Source organism: Berghia stephanieae, chromosome 2 (assembly GCF_034508935.2).
Source record: "Berghia stephanieae isolate SIO BIC M18660-M18661 chromosome 2, UCSD_Bste_1.3, whole genome shotgun sequence".
Lineage (NCBI taxonomy): Eukaryota > Metazoa > Mollusca > Gastropoda > Nudibranchia > Aeolidiidae > Berghia > Berghia stephanieae.
The window spans coordinates 14,112,268-14,119,767 of NC_088361.1; the positions used below are offsets into that span (position 1 = coordinate 14,112,268).

Here is a 7,500-nt window from a genome sequence, read left to right on the forward strand (position 1 = left end):
CCAGACTTGGAGGACCAAGATTTATTTTGGAGATTCACTCCTAGGCTTGTTGCTCTCACGAGCTTTCGGGTCATGCCCACCATTGGTTTTATTTTGGAGTGTCCTTGCTCTCTCGAGCTAAAGAGTCATCAAGCCCACCATTGGTTTTATTTTGGAGTGTCCTTGTTCTCTCGAGCTATAGAGTCAAGCCCACAATGCGTATTTTGCCTATGTTCTCGCGAAGGACACGATCGTGGAGAGTAAACACCAAAGGCTCTTCTGACTTTAAGTCAATATTCAATTGTAATCAAGGTCGTCGAAAGTAGTGCCTTGGTACTTGGTACTAGTTTCCCATGCCGAACTCGTTTCGTACTTAAAGTAAACACACTCCTTTTTAAAGACTGTTGTTGGTATCGCTACCATTAAAAAGAGAAAAGAAGAAAAATTAAATCCCCTTTATTCATCCCCATTCTTCTTCTTCTTCTTCTTCTTCTTCTTCTTCTTCTTCTTCTTCTTCTTCTTCTTAAATATCACTATTATCATTGTTATTATTATTAATATTATTATCATCATCACCATCATCATCATCATCATCATCATCATCATCCTCCTCCTCATCATCATCATCATCATCATCATCATCATCATCATCATCATCATCATCATCATCATCATCATCACCACCACCACCACGACCACCACCACCACTACCACACCACCACCAGCACACCACCACCACCACCACCACCACCACCACCACCACCACCACCACCATGACCACCACCACCAATAACAACAACAACAACACTACCATCATCCAGGCTTCAGGTTGTTGTTATTGTATTGCATTCATACCAACCCCAGAATGCTTTAAAAACAACAACAGCCTTCCAGCTGATACGAACAAAACTGTTTACCTCGGCATGTTTTATTATTTTTTTCCTCCATTTTTCAGCACAGACTGTGAAAAATGAGAAAGGGTAATATTACACAAAATACCTGCTGTTACCCTCAAAGTTAACCAGTTAACTGCCGCCTCTAGAAAAACTCGTATTTCAAAATTTGGCCAGAAAACTCGCCCTTCAAATATCGCTCGATTTAAATGACCGTCGTCTTGGTAAAAACTTTCAAACCTGGGAATTTAATCAAGACTTTGCAAATCCCAGGTTTGAGAGTTTTTGCTAAGATGAGGGTTGTTCAAATCGATCGATATTTGAAGGACGAGTTTTCTGGCCAAATTTTTAAATCAGAGTTTGTTTTTTTCTCCAGATTACGTCAGTTCACTGGTTAATATAATGGGTGGTACGACAATCCTGTTACAACGATTTGCCGATTTATCGTAATAGTAGTTGACCTACCCAATGCTTACTATGTTCACCCACAGCAATAATAATAATAATAGTAGTAGTAGTAGTAGTAGTAGTAGTAGTAGTAGTACATGTAGTATGTAAGTAATAAGTAGATAGTAGATTTAGTAAGTAGTATATGTAGTAGTAGTAGTTAGTAGTAGTAGTAGTAGTAGTAGTATAGTAGTAAGTAGTAGTAGTAGTATAGTAGTATAGTAGTAGTATAGTAGTAGTAGTAGTAGTAGTAGTATAGTATAGTAGTAGTATATATAATAAATAATAATAATAATAATAAAATAATAATAATAATAATATAATAATATAACAATAATAATAAAAATAATAATAATAATAATAATAATAATAATAATAATAAATAATAATAATAATAATAATAATAATAATAATAATAATAATAATAATAATAATAATAATAATAATAAAATAAACAATAACAATAATAATAATATTATAGTCAGTTTTAGTAACATTAGGGGAATGAAGTGAATAATACAAAACGTACTTCCCGCTGGTCGTGAAATAACGTTATACAGAGGTATTTAGGTCAAAGGTTGAGTGATATTACATGCGATAATATTATTGCGTCGTCTGCTGTGTCGTTTGTTGGATTTGTTTTCTTGTTAACGTGTTTTTCAAGTTCAAGTGTAGCCTAGCTGGAGGTCTGTCTGCTTGAAATCACAAAATGCTTGGATGGAAAACTCTGCAGGTTAATTGAATTTTAAAAAGATATTTAAAAAGCGATGCATGGCATGGCATTCAGCAGCAGGTCGTCTGCGATAGATAGTATGCGCTTGGCTAAGAAGCTCATAACATTGCCATCTGGAAGTATAATGGACCAACACACAAAACTGTGTGTATTCATGAACGTTTATAGTCAGGTTAATACAGTTCATGACATTACTCTAAACGCGGATGAAAAACAATAACAAAGACCTGAGTGACGTCATCTTCGAACTATCTATTAGATGACGTCACTCAGGTCTTTGTTATTGTTTTTTGCCATCCGCGTTTATGAGTAATGCTCACTGAACTGTATTAACATGACTATAAACGTTCATGGAAACACATAGTTTTGTGTGTTGGTCCGTTATACTTCCGGATGGCAATGTTATGAGCTTCTTAGCCAAGCGCACACTATCTATAGAAGAATGGATAGCTGATGAGACACGAGATAAAAACCAAAACATCGTAAAACTCCTCCGTCACTGCAGTCATTCAATCACGCGATCTTTCCATGCAATGTCAATGGACTTTGCTATTGATTCTATACGTTTAGTTATAATACTCACAACATCCGCCAGCCGGATTAATCTACCAATACACAAAACTGTTTGTAACCTTACTTCTCTCGAATTCATATGCATAAAAAATCGAATAATTGTGTTCGATTTTCAATGAGTGTGAACTCGAGTTTTAAACGTTTATCGTAGTCTGATTAATACAATTTGGTGAGAAGTAACTACTCATAAAAATGGCTGGCTAGAAAACAATAACAAAGAGCTGAATGGCGTCAATTTCGTTCCTTCTATTCATAGTATAAGCGATGTAAAAGCGTATCAAGTTACCTCTCGTAATAGACAGGAAGGCGTTTGCCCGTCGGTAGCCATGGAGTAATGTTATTTGGCTCAGCGAACTCTAAAGCTGAAGTAAACAACACGTAGCAACCTACCTACCTCCCGAGTGAAAATATCCCGAACTCGTAATGTTATACAGTTAGAATTTAGAATATAAATATATATATATATATATATATATATATATATATATATATATATATATATATATATAGTGTGCGCTTGGCTAAGAAGCTCACAACATTGCCATCCGGAAGTATAACGGACCAACACACAAAACTATGTGTCACCTTGAACGTTTATAGTCTGGTTAATACAATTAGTAATTCTCACTAAACCATATTAACCCGACTATAAAAGTTCATGATTGCACACAATTTTGTGTGATTGTCCGTTATACTTCCGGATGGCAATGTTGTGAGCTTCTTTGCCAAGCGCATTCTATACATGTACGGAGTTAGGAGTGGGAGAGATGGAGGTGACTATCAACTCGTTTGAATCATCGTCTATTAATAGGTCGCTGGTTTGAATCAAATGACCATCAGATCTGGCTGACATACAATAACTTGAGCTTGAGTTATGAGCTTGAGTTTTTCTATTTCGATTGGTCTAGTGGTATGACACTCGCTTTCGGATCGGAAGGTCCTGGGTTCGAGTCTCGCTCGGCGCATAGTTGAGTCCTCAGAAAAGACTCTTTACTCACATTCTCTCACCGTACTCAGGTGTAAAATGAGTACCTGGTCGTTAACAGCGTTGTCTTTGTCCGAAAAATTGTAATATCGCCTGACAAGCGTCATGTCCCGTCCTACATGTTAAATGTTGCTGTCGACCAGGGACCCATTGTAAAGCGCTTTGAGCACATTTTAGTGGATATTGCGCTATATAAAAAAGCTCAAAAAAAGCTCAAAATAACTTGAGCTTGCGTTTTGAGCTTGAGTGTCAATTTCGAGTAATGTCACCTAAATGCGCTCAAAGCACTTTGCAACAACACTTGATATGTGGGACGAGACATGATCCCTGTTTGACGAGATTACATTTACCCCCGACAGAGACAACGCTGTTAACGGGGCAGGTACTCATTTTACACCTGAGTACGGTGAGAGAATGTGAATAAAGAGCCTTTTCCAAGGATTCAACTGTGCACCGCTCGAGCCCAGAACCTAAAGATCCGAAGGCGAGTGTCATACCACTGGACCACAAAGCCGCACAAATTAATAGCAAATCACTCTGAGCTATTGATGGTATGTGGTTAGGTAAAATACTTAAATGTTCTACCCGCCAGCCCACCCATTTTCGATTTGCCAGGTTCCATGGATAGCAAGGTTTGTCGTTTTCCCTGTACAATATCTTATATCCACCGAGTTTGCGTTTGCTATCATCATCATCATCATCACCATCATCATCATCACCATCATCATCACCATCATCATCATCATCATCATCATCATCATCATCATCATCATCATCATCATCATCATCATCATCCATCACATCATCATCATCACATCATCATCATCACATCATCATCATCATCATCATCATCATCATCATCATCATCATCATCATCATCATCATCATCATCATCATCATCTCATCTCATCATCATCATCATCATCATCATCATCATCATCATCATCATCATCACCATCATCATCATCATTATCATCAACATCATCATCATCATCATCATCATCATCATCATCACCATCATCATCATCATCATCATCACCATCATCATCATCATCATCACCAAACTCATCGCCATTATCGTTATCCTCCCCTTCATCATCTTTTAACTCAATAATCACCTGTCTTCAGAATGCTGTCAACAAGCCTACAACCCTCCCCCCCCCCCCCCCCACACACACACACTTACACACACACAACACTTGTTGATGAACATTAAATGTTTGTGATTGACGTCACGAAATGATTATTATTTGTTGTAGTTATTTTCCTTCCTTTCATGCCAGAAGAGCGATCGATTTTCGTCCCATTCTATCAAGCTCTCTTTGTTTCTTTTAAATGGTAAACGGTTGATAACAAACAACGTGTTTATATATATATATATACGATTGTGTGAGACTTACGAAACGTTCATTCCGTTTTATGTGACTTTAAAATGAAAATTCTGTCGTACTCTGGAAAAACCCATATTTTAAAATTTGGCCAGAAAACTCGTCCTTCAAATATCGATCGATTTAAATGACCCTCATCTTTGCAAAAATAAAAAAAAAAACCTCTCAAACCTGGGACTTTTTGAAGTCTATCTAAATCCCAGATTTGAGAGTTTTTGCCAAAATGAGGGTCATTTAAATCGATACTTATTTGAAGGACGAGTTTTCTGGTCAATTTTAAAATATGGCTTTTTTCTAGAGCACGGCAGAATGGTATAAGAAATTGCAGTCAACTCTTTTTGATTGGACGTTGGGATGATGTAATTTACAGGAGATTTTTCGAAGATCCAATGTACCCAGACAGTTCTTAGTGCGGCTATGTGGTCTAGTGGTATGACACTCACTTTCGGATCGGAAGGTCCTGGGTTCGAGCCTCGCGCTCGCGCATAGTTGAGTCCTTGGAAAAGGCTCTTTACTCACATTCTCTCACCGTACTCAGGTGTAAAATGAGTACCTGGCCGTTAACAGCGTTGTCTTTGTCCGAAAAATTTTAATATCGCCTAACAGGCGTCATGTCCCGTCCTACATGTTAAATGTTGCTGTTGAACAGGGACCCCTTGTAAAGCGCTTTGAGCACATTTAGTGGATATTGCGCTTTATAAAGCAGTTCATCAGAGTCAAAAGGCCACAGAGCCGGAGTTTAAACCCCTTTCTAAAGCGCGAAACGGGCAATAGAAAAAAAAATGCTTGCTACCCCTTTTCATAGACTGCATGCAAGTCTATCGCAATACATTTTCCGCGTATAGATAGTATAGATATAAGAAGCTCATAACATTGCCATCCGGAAGTATAAATGACCAACACACAAAAAACTGTGTGTATCCATGAACGTTTATAGTCTGGTTAATACAGTTAAGTGAGCATTACCCATAAACGCGAATGGCAAAAAAAAAAAAAAAAAAAAAACAATAACAAAGACCTGAGTGACGTCAACTGAGAACTATCTATAGATAGTATGCGCTTGGCTAAGAAGCTCATAACATTGCCATCCGGGGGTCAGAAAAAGAAAAGTAATCTCGACTTCACTCGGGATCGGTTTCAGTCCTTTAGCATGTGAAGCGAATGCTCTACCAACTGAGCTATCGGTCCCCTCTGGATGGACAAAGGGGTCAGTATAAGATGAATCTATGCTGTTTTTAACTCACTCAACCCTAACACCGACTATATCCGTAGTTTACCCAGGTTACTTGTACCCCCATGCCTATCTATAACATTTCTCTGAGACAAATTATAGGCCTAGTATCAAAGCTAATGTCTTTAGTTTTTGCATCTTAACGATAGTCGAATATAACTATCTATGTACATACCCATTTTTGATACATTTTTCCAATTTTGAAAATTAGCATAAAAATCTTTAGATACTAGGCTGATTAGAAGCTGTGGACTGTAAAAAAGTAATAAACAAAAATAAATAGAACAGCTTCAACAAAGAACAAAATACAAAACACGGTACGTTTTGTGCTCAAAACCCTTCTTCAGTCAACAACAACCAAAAAAAAAAAGACCAAACAATAAAGACATAAATATACATTACTAAATTCCAGATTCACGACGGAGAATTTAGTAATGTATTTTTATGTCTATATTGTAGTTGTTGTTGGCTGAAGAAGGGTTTTGAGCCCGAAACGTTCCGTGTTTGGTATTTTGTTCTTTGTTGAAGTTGTTATTTTCTTTCGTTCTAACTTTGCCGGCCAGACCTCCCATTTTACTCAAGTCGAATTCTATTATCTTTAATGGGGAAAAGAAAAGTTGGCGTGGACAGTGGAAAGCAAATTTGCTCATGTTACTGTAATAAAGCGACGACCGCCGTTGTGGTGCATGGGAATAAACGGATAACTTTCCTCAGGACTAATGTTATTGACCCAAAACAGTCATTCGAAGTAGTAAGTAATAGCAGCAGTAGTAGTGTTATATGTAGTAGTAGTATAATATGTAGTAGTATAATATGTAGTAGTAGTAGTAGTAGTAGTAGTAGTAGTAGTAGTAGTAGTAGTAGTAGTAGTATTAGTAGTAGTAGTAGTAGTAGTAGTAGTAGTGATAGTAGTAGTAGTAGCAGTAGTAGTAGTAGTAGTAGTAGTAGTAGTAGTAGTAGTAGTAGTAGTAGTAGTAGTAGTAGTAGTAGTAGTAGTAGTAGTAGTAGTAGTAGTAGTAGTAGTAGTAGTAGTAGTAGTAGTAGTAGTTGTAGTTGTTGTTGTTGTTGTAGTATTAGTATTAGTAGTGGTGGTAGTAGTAGTAGTAGTAGTAGTAGTAGTAGTAGTAGTAGTAGTAGTAGTAGTAATAGTAGTAGTAGTAGTAGTAGTAGTAGTAGTAGTAGTAGTAGTAGTAGTAGTAGTAGTAGTAGTAGTAGTAGTAGTAGTAATAGTAGTAGTAGTAGTAGTAGTAATAGTAGTAGTAGTAGTAGTA

The 7,500-nt window shown here is 37.0% G+C and overlaps 1 protein-coding gene across 1 annotated transcript in view; it reads left to right on the forward strand.

Moving 5' to 3' along the window:
* Positions 1-7,500, forward strand: part of LOC144966723 (uncharacterized) — a 193,065-nt gene that overhangs the window by 42,146 nt on the left and 143,419 nt on the right. The window lies entirely within an intron of this gene.